The sequence below is a fragment of the Arachis hypogaea genome, chromosome 13 (assembly GCF_003086295.3).
Source record: "Arachis hypogaea cultivar Tifrunner chromosome 13, arahy.Tifrunner.gnm2.J5K5, whole genome shotgun sequence".
Lineage (NCBI taxonomy): Eukaryota > Viridiplantae > Streptophyta > Magnoliopsida > Fabales > Fabaceae > Arachis > Arachis hypogaea.
The window spans coordinates 56,600,013-56,610,317 of record NC_092048.1 but is presented as its reverse complement, the minus strand read 5'-3'; the positions used below and the strand labels follow the sequence as shown (position 1 = coordinate 56,610,317).

General features: G+C 35.1%; 1 pseudogene; it reads left to right on the top strand.

The window, feature by feature from the left end:
• Positions 1-8,879: 8,879 nt before the first annotated feature.
• LOC112734610 (uncharacterized) lies at positions 8,880-9,722 on the top strand (annotated as a pseudogene).
• The last annotated feature ends 583 nt before the right edge of the window (positions 9,723-10,305 follow it).

The following is a 10,305-nucleotide window of genomic DNA, read 5'->3' as shown; positions in this document are numbered from 1 at the left end:
GTCCCCTTCTTAAAAGAAGTTCGCCATATATATATATATATATATATATATTTCAATTAAATAATCAAACATTAAATAGAATAATCAAACCAATCATATATAGTAGAATAATCAAATTAAAACTATAACAGGTGAATAATCAAATGTATTTACAATAGTATAATAATTCTTTTTATAATTCTACTAAGTCTACACTCTTTATAAAAAAACACTATTTTAATATCAGTATTTTTTTAAGAATCAAACACGTATTTTTTTATTTTATTAATTAAAAAAATTTAAATACATAATTAATTAATAATAACCGTATTTTTATATGAGTGTCAAGAATGGTATTTAATATATTTATAATATTTTTTTTATAAAATATTAAATATCTATTTTTATATACAATAATTGATTAAAAATTGATTTTTAGTGTACATATAAAATTCTTATATACCAAGAGCTACAAATTATTAATTTAACAATTGCTTAGCTTCTCATTGTAGCGAAGTATTGTTTTAGCATAATTAAATTTTTTTTTGGTTAATCTTGAATGTCAATTAAATTTGATGACTTTCGTATAAGAATCTAAATTATATATTAGACATAAGACAACATTGAACATAAATCATAGGTAATAGAGAAATAGAAAGCTTCCTGCCTTATAATATAATTTGTACTAGAAATCTCTAGTACGGATTGTGAGATGGATCGGATCGGAACCTATAGGTCGAGGTGATTGTCGCATCGTTTACTTGGAGTGACGGAGGTGGACCTGTAAAGACACTCCGACGCCTAAATCAGAATGAATCTGAGAGGTATAAGGTGTGTGGAATGAGTAACGTACCTGAGGGGACTTCTGATTCCCCTTTATATAACTTGGGGTAGTTTATTTTATCTTACCTTATTAGCTAAAATAAGAAGAAGTATTTGAATTCTGAATATCGGTTCAGACAGTTATGATTTCGGGCCGGGTTGGACCGTGGTGATGGCCTAGGCCTGGATGCCCGGGTCGAGACGACTTGGGGAAAGGGGACCTGAAAACCAGGTCCGAAACGATTGCCTCCAGAGCGAGAGAGCGGGTGGGCCTAATCTTGCTGCTTGGGAGTGCCTGGTCAAGCGAACCGTGAGGCGGGGCGCTTGTGAGTGCGCGAGGGCAGTCCTCTTCGGGGACCGTGTGTAACGACCCAATTTTCAGTACGTTATGATCATATTGAAAATCGAGCGTCATAAACTTGCTTTCCTAAAAATTAACTAAATATTTATTATTAAGCCAGTAATCGTATTAGCACGAGATCGGTTTTTCGGAAAAACTAATAATTAACTAAGTACGATAAAATAACACAAACATCAAAGATAAAAATAACACACACACAGGTCATAAGTTAGTGTACAACCCTTCACATCTTGTTACTATATATATAATCAATACTTCGGACTCTGATCTATATAGGAAGCCGCTAAGCTGGCGCCCGAAAATTAGCCTAGTCAACTAAATACATCCTATTCTCTCAGTGAGACTAATCAAAAGTGAGAGACTAAACACAAAATTTAGGCTAATACAAAAAACTCTCAAAAGTCACATCCTTAGCTCCCAAGTATCAACTGTCGTCGTCATAGAAAATCTCAATCACATCTGAACACTCCTCAAGATCTCCAAATATATAGGGATGGTCCATCTTATAAAACAGGACGCTCGACTCCATCTTATGGGGAGAAAAGGAAGGGGTGAAAACTGGTGTTCTTAGTAAAGTCGGGGGTAGTTAGTTAAGTCAATATTATCACAGTTTAACTAGTTCAAAGCCAAATATTCAAGAATCACAGAGAAATAGCAGTCACAAGAATTCAGAATACCATTAAGGAATGCACAAACACAAGAAGACAATCATAAACAACTTCACATTATCAAGTAAAATGCAAATGCACAGCAAGGATGATGCATGTCTAGTCCTATCGCAGGTAATAAGCTCATTTCTCGATTTCAACCCACACCCGATACAATGCGACTCGCTTGTCAGATAAGGCATCTAGCAACATAACCTCTGCAAGTTTCTACTTCTTGCAGGCGCTATCAGCTGAAGTATGTCAAACATGACCTCTGCAAGTACTTGCAGACGCTGATTCTCCAACTAAAGCATGTGACCCTTTCTCCTAGAAGGTATTCCATATTTACGAGCATCCCCGCACAAGCATTCACATACAAAGTCCATAGCTTGTTAACTTTTATCCTTCGGCATCATAACCATACTATTGTCACCCTCTCGTGACCTTTCCATAATCACACGTGCCGATTTATCTTCTCTTTTTCTTCAGTCTTTTACTTATTTATCCTTAATAGTTCAAACTATCTTCACACTATTCTCTCATCATCCACTAAGTATTTTATGGAAAAAGAATAATAAGGTTCTTTAATTAAGTCTGTGTTCTCTAAAACTTTTAAGATTACTCTATTTACTACTCTCAGTTTTATTCTTCATAATACATATAATAATATTCTTATAAAATAATATCTTTGATAAATAATAATTATAACAATAATTCTAATATAAATGAGTAATTTTAAACAAATATTTAAAATAATATTTCTAATACTCTTAAAACTTATTTTATAAAATCTTATTTTCAAACTTTTATTAATTACTTTCTAAACCACGAACTCCTCAGTATTTTATTTTTGACCTTAACATTTTATAGAATTATATTTAAACACTCACTCTTTGTTTCATATTTATTAAAATAACCCTGAACTTTTATAAAATATCCATTTTATCCCTAAATTTTATTTATTACCCAAATTATCCAAAAAGCTTATATAATTATAATATTAAACTCAATCTTTTCATACAAATATATTTATATTCCCTAAAAATAATTCTTCATGGCTGTTTCATCTCTTTACAAAGAATCGAAACCCTTCTTATTTTCTTTTCAAAATATACATTTAAATCTTAATCCGTTTTCAAGTTTTACGGTTACCGATTTTTCCAGCTTTAATTTAATCTCTCAGCCCTTTCACCACAAAAACTTTACTTGATTTTCCAATATAATCCCAGCCCCAAATTTTCTAAAATAATTCAGTTCTTGACTGCATTAACACTGGCCGAACCATCATCGTCATCAATTAATCAATATACCACAAAAATTCAACATAAATTCAATCAAACTCAATCAATAATCAATCACAATATCAATTCACTTATCGAATATAATGTAACCAGTAAGAAATTATCAAAATTTTACTTTTGTATGAAATCAAAACAACGAAAATTTCGGAGAAGCTTTTTGACTGAGCTGTTGAAGAAGAAAACGTCTGAAATTATCTGTGCCTTATAAAACTTCAATTGGCGAAACTCAAAGGAAAGGAGAGCTATATTACTGTCAAATTCTATTGAACTAAAATGATGTCAATGTGTAAAAAAAGAGGATATAAATACTTTAATCAGATTAAATTTTTTATTAAAATTATGGATCACAAGAAATTGAGGTCGGAAATTAATGGAAAGTCACGGTTCTTCAAGGTACACCCTCGGCCTCTCTCTCTTTTCTTTTTCAAGTTCATTCGGTGAGAATGAATGGTGATTAAAGGCTGATGGTGGTGAATTATGATTTGTGGTGTTAAGGCTTATTAGGTGTAATGGTTATATATATATATATATATATATATATATATATATGTATTCACACAAGTCATGTTTCTAATTCTTTCTTTTGGTTATATATATATAAAAGCCAATTTCTTTTTCTTGTTCCCAAATGGCTTCGTTGATCATGATGATTAATTGGTGATAATTGTGATTATTGACTAGGTGTCATGGTTCATTAATAAAGGGGGTCGGGTGTCAAGGGCTAGAGTTGTTGAGTCACCGGTTTCAGTTATAAATATTTTAAACGATAATTATAAAAATTAAATATATTAAAACACAAGTATTGACTATATATATATATATATATATATATATATATATATATATATAGTTAAATATATCTGAGTTATTAATATAAATGACATTAGTAACTTAAGAATGAAAGATATTTGATGAAGTATTAACAATTTTAAATTTGTTAAGAAATATTAATAATTATTTATATCGGTAAATATTGAACTTATAATAATAATAATATTATTATATAAGTTTTATTATAATTATAGCATGTAAAATAAATTAATAACATAATAATAAAATTATATTATCATTTATTTTACTTCGAAACTTGGAATTGACTGCTCGAAATAAAACTAATTGCTGAGAATAATATTTTTCGAAAAATATCGTGTTGGCATAAAAATTTGGGTTGTTACACCGTGTGCCTAGTCCTGTGTTTTCGTGTGTTAGGGTGCGATGTTTGTCCATCATGTTTCTCTTGATGGGATGCTTCGTCCGTTACGTTTTTCTAGGCATCATAATGATGCTTAGTGAGAGGAGAGAGGTTGTGTGTTTCCCTCTTTGCCCCTACCCCTTCATATTTCTTTTTTGAAAACGTTAGGTTTTCATTCGCAACTGCTTTTTCTCCCTTTACTTTCTTTCTTCCAGACACAGAGCCTTCTCTCGCAGGATTCCTTTGGTGTCATTTTTGGTCGTCTGGTGGTGGTTTTTTATTGGCATTTCTTCTTCCTCCACTTCCTTAACTAGGTAGGTTGGTATACTTTGTTATCTCGCCTTTATATTTTGAGTTTTACTATTTTGGCATTTCATCCTGCATACTGTGGATTTTATCAAGGGAGAATGCACGTTTTAGGGTGTTATGATTTAGTGTAGTTTTGAAAGGTTTTTGATAGGATGCTTTGATTTAGTGCGGTTTAGAAATCTTTGGCATGTTTTGCATTTTCTGGGTAGTGGGCTAACCGTGGAAAAAATCCTACCTTGGATATAGGCATGGTATGACGGAGGGGAGTTCAGGGGAACACAGGTCCTGTCTTCCCGGCAGGGAGTACCCAATCGTTATCATTGCGTGACATTCGATGTTTCTGACACGCCGTCTAGACTGGACAAGGAAGACCTTCAAAGACTCCGTGATAAAGGGGCCGTTTTAGAAGGTGAGGTGGTGGGACGGTACGAACTGATGCTTGCTGACGAAAATGAAAGGGTTTGCTATCTCAACCTGCACTCCCCGCATGTCCTGGGCTGGATTTGGGTGCATGAACCTTTGTTTACCAAGTTGGGGGTTCAACTGTCCTTTTCTGATTTTTAGATGGATCTTTTGAATCGGATTTCAATTGCGCCGTCCCAACTTCATCCGAATAGTTGGGCGGCTATTCGGACTTTTGAGTTGGTGTGAACTTTTTTAGAGTTTCCAGCCCGGGTTAACGTCTTTCTATTTTTCTTTCCTCTGACTATTCGTAACAAGGAAGGGAAACATGGGAAGGAGTACATCTCTTTCTGGGACTAGACGAACTGCCGACTTTTCGATTTATTTGAGGACTCGTTCCATGGGTTCAAGTTGGAGTATTTTAAGGTTCACCATATCGAGGGTTGTCATCCTTTCTGGTCGTTGCCAGGGGGGGAGTGCTAGATTTGTCCAGTATTTTGGCGCCAGGTCTTCCTATATGACGAGGGTAACGTATGATGGGTTGGATTCCAAGAACAGAGATATTATTGATGTCCTGTTGGCTCTTTTCGGGAACCGACCTCTAAACCCTCACGACGTGATGGGGGATCTGAAGGCGGGTAGTACTCACGTTATGCCATTTATGTAACTTATCTATTCTTCTGTCTCCTTTGCTTTTTAGTTGGGATGCTGACGGGCTGACGACTTTGCAACACTTGAAGGTTGCCTTTGTAGAGATCCCGGAGGGTGGAGCCAAGGGGTCCTTTCAGTCTATCCCTCCCGTGGCCTCAGTCCTGAGCTCTCAGATGGTTTCACAGGAGATCGTCCAGAAGGGGCCAGGCGCGGCTGATGATTTGCAGGAGATTCCGCTCCCAGAGGCCAATTTGAAGTGTAAAAGGACGGAACAAGGGTGTGGGGGTTAGTGTTGGCGTGGTGATGAGTCCATATTTGATGAGATATTTTGACTTGATTTGGATGGATTTCATCATATAAACTCACACTTAATCACCAAAAATAGCATACTTTTGTGTTTGATCCCTAAATTGAGCCTAAATGTGAAAACATGCGTTTTTGTGTTTAAATTGAGCAATTTAATTTCACTTTTATGCCATTCGATACCGTGATATGTTTTGTGAGTGATTTCAGACCCTGGAGGTAGGATTGGCTAGGAAAAAGTGGAAGAAAGCATGTACAAGGGAGAACTCATGAAGAAAACAAAGGAGAAGCACACATTATTGTCACTACAAAAAAACAGACATAAAATGGCTTTAATATTACGGCGGTTCTACAAAACCACCGTAATATTCGGATATTATGACATTTTTTGTGGTTCCATAATTAATTTACATTTGATGGCGGTTCTTGTGGATTCAGGCGGTTTTAAAACGCCATTACCACATTGTATAAAAAGGCCCAACCCTAACTTAACCTTCATTTACACCGTTCCATGCGAGACGATGGCCACTGTGAGAGAACGGTTGAATCTCTGCCACTCGCGATCTCCTCTGTTCACAATCTCCTCCAGCGACGATCCTCTCCAACGATGACCTCCTCCGGCGATGTCTCCTCATGCGACAGTCTCCTCACACGACTTCTACTCCTGCAACATCTCCTCCAGCAACGGTCTCCTCACGCGACGTCTCCTCCTGCGACATCTCCTCCAGCGCCGGTCTCCTCTTGTGATGTCTCCTCTGGCGACGTCCCCTCCAGTGACGGTCTCCTCTTGTGACGTCTCCTCTGGCGACATCTCCTCCAGCGACAATTTCCTCCGACGACATTTTTCTACGCGGCGATCTCATCCATCGAGCTACCGTGCTGCGAATTTCTCCTCCGGCGGCAGACTGGCGAGGTAGGTTCTTCTCCCTCTTTTCCTTTGTTCTCTTGAAAATATTTCATTCTGATCGATTGTCTTAGGGTTTCATATGCATGTGAATGACAATTAGATTGTTATTTCTACCATTGATCTGATAAGCAATATGTATGGGAAGCAGTTGCTGACACTAACTCCTATCTGATAAGCAATAAGTAAATCGTTTGGCTCTCTGTGATGATTCCAAGCTTTTGCCCTTGTGATCCAAGCTCATCTCTCTCTGCATCTCCTCACTCTCCTCCAACTCTGCTGTTCGCAACAAGGTTTGCCAATTCTCCATTTATCAGCAATTTCAAATGTTTTGCTTTTATAATTGAAGATGTTGTTGCTGATGTGTGTTGATTGTCCACTTTTTGCTAATTCCAGTACTTCCATCCAGATAATATGTCCTCAGAAGAAAAGTTGAAAATTGAACTTGCGAAGGTTAGAGATGAGTTCAAAATGTCAAAGTCAGATTGTGGATAGGCTGGAGTTCAAGGTAACATAAGATAGTATTTGATCTTGTTGAGCCTGAAATTTGTCTTGATCACTTTCACAGTGGTAACATAAGATAGTACTCCATATATGAGTTATTTTTCTAGTCTTTAGTTTAAATTTAAAATCTGATATTAGAAAGTCAATTTTGAATTTTCATATCTGTGTTTTTTATTACTCATGAAGCTCTTTTGAATCTAGCCTTTATGAATTTGTTGTATTTGATTTTTTTTAATAATTGTTTCTAAGCTTGTGATTGTATTTGATTTTTTTTATAATTATTTCTAAGCTTATGATTGTTTTACATGTAGATAGTAGATACTTGTTCCATGTTATTTTTCTAAGAGACTTTTTAGTTGGTCATAATAGGGTCAATATACTCTATAATATTGTTTTTTTAATGCTAAAAAGTTTTATATATGGCTGAAGTGAATTCTTCTGATTAATCTATGAAGAGAAAATTTCAAAAAAAAGTAGATAGATAAATTGATATGCTTCCAGTAACATCCATTTTTTAACTCTTATAGCTTCTTGTTGTGCTATTGATCCATCTTAAGAACACTGTCAGCCGGCTCTAATGCTGTTCTCTCTATCTCTCTCTCTTGCAGAAATTTTTGCATATTGTGTTGTATTATTAATATTGGGTATTACTCAAATGAGCTTGGCATCCTTCTTAAGCAAATCATTAGCATTTTATTATAGCTGCATAATGGCAGTTAATATGATGCTAGAGCATAGATTATAAAAGCTGATATATCTAACTTAGAGTGTATAACGTGGTTGCTACATATTGAAACTAAAATCCAGTTGCTAGATGTTGAGCCTATCTTGTACCATATGTTGTCTTATCTTTGTACTTTTGGTCCTTGAACATGTATATGATTTCCTTCGTTGTTTACTTCTAATTGGCCACAAAAATTTAAGCTTCCACTGTTTTGATCTATATGTTTTTTAATTTCTTGAACTGAAAAATGAAAACTGGAAAATATATAAAGAAAACTATTATCTTTGTCTGCTTTATAATAGCTTCATCACCCAAACCGTGCTGAGTTAAAATTATAATCAGTATTACTCTAATTTCCTTTCTACTTTATTTTATTTTATTATGTTCTCGATTATCTCATGTATGTACTACTATATGATAGAATCTTCCTAGCTTTGATACTTGCTTCCTAAAAATGAAAAGTTCAAGAAATTATGAGAAAATATGTTAATAGAAGTGAAAACTCTGCTCCTTCAAAGCCCTGAATATCTGGTATGCATGTATGCTATGGCTGTCTTGAAACTTTATCTTTAACGTTATCAAGTGAGTTTTTCAATTGAGAGAATCCAATTCTATGCATGTGTATATGAATCTACAATATGTTTCTAATAGAAGTAAATTTTCATTAACAAGAGAAGGATGTTACATGAGGAAGAGAACATGAGAGGTTTTCATGATTGAGGCATTGGTTTTCATGATTAGTTTGAATGCTTATATAGTCTTGTTTTCTTGGTTATCAGTGTCATTATGATGAGAAAAGGCGAAGTTCAATTACATGCGCGGAAACTTCGATCCCTGGTTGATCTCTGTGTTCAGAAAATAATAGATAATATAAGATACCTTGGAAATGTTGGTTGTGTCGATCTACACCTGCACAAGCGAATTTTGCCACACTACATGGTTGATCAGTTGATGCGTGTGGAGAAAGGCAAGCGAAGTAAGTTTAGTTTCTCGTTTTTGTCAACTATGTATGGAGCTATCACCAGGTGAAATGGTTTGCGTAATTTGCCCAATATGCTATGCAGGGAGCTGATTTGAGTCCAGTGACTGATAAGTTATGGAAAGGATTCTTTGAAAAGCAGTACAGGTCAAAAATTGCACCAAGGAAGTAATGAGGAGGATGAGAGAAAAGAAAGTGTCATTTAAACGGAAGCAGTTGTACGAGGTAAATTTTTTACTTGGCCATTCTTTGATTTCTTTATCATAATTCTTTTTGGTTCGACTTGGTTATATTTTGGATGAATGGGGTGTATTCAATAAAAATTGTTAGTTGCACTCACTATGCTAATATAACTTGATAAACATACATGTTAACTGTTAGCTTGATGAACAATGTATTGGAATTCTATAGAAAAACAGGGTAGGCAAGTACGACTGTGCACTAAAACTCCACCTTTGAGTAAAAAAAGATTCTGGGGAGGTAACTAGTTCACTCTACTATTGTGCTTTATATTTTATTTATGTTTCATCAGGTTGCACTTTTAGTTGTTTAATCTTTGAGGATCTGTTGTAGATGGACCAGGTTACAATGTGTCAAATTTGAAGAGCAACACAATGATATTTCCACTTTTGAGGGAAACTTGATTGATAGTCTCATTTAATTTTTTCACAGGGAGCTACTCATGGCCTTTTACAAAAAAACAAAGCATAAGCCTGACAGGATTATATTCTACAGGTTGGATCTGTCTCAACAAAACATGTAATATACTTCAATGATAATTTTTTTTAAAATGTTTGATTATATCAATTCTTGCATTGGCAGAGATGGAGTCAGTGAGGGATAGTTCAGTCAAGTTTTGGTTCATGAGATGGATGCAATAAGACAGGTGTGGCTTGCTGAAGAAATTTTTTGGTGCAATAACCTTGTGCCCTTTAGATGGAAAAAATAGAAAGAACTTCCTAAGTGACTAGTATTCTTTTACTTGTATTTTTCAAAATACACGTGTTGAATGTGTGTAACAATTTTTGTTATTCTCCAGGCTTGCGTCTCCTTGCAGGCGGGTTATCAGCCCAAGAAACAAAGATGGTGGAGCAAGCTCTAGGGATGAAACTCACACAAGAGACCAAGAAACTAAGTCTGGCTTGTTTTAAAGCTAATTACCAAAGGAGGAAACTTTTGGCCTCCAAATCTTATTCATCATCACTTAGCTAAGTTACTTGTATTCAT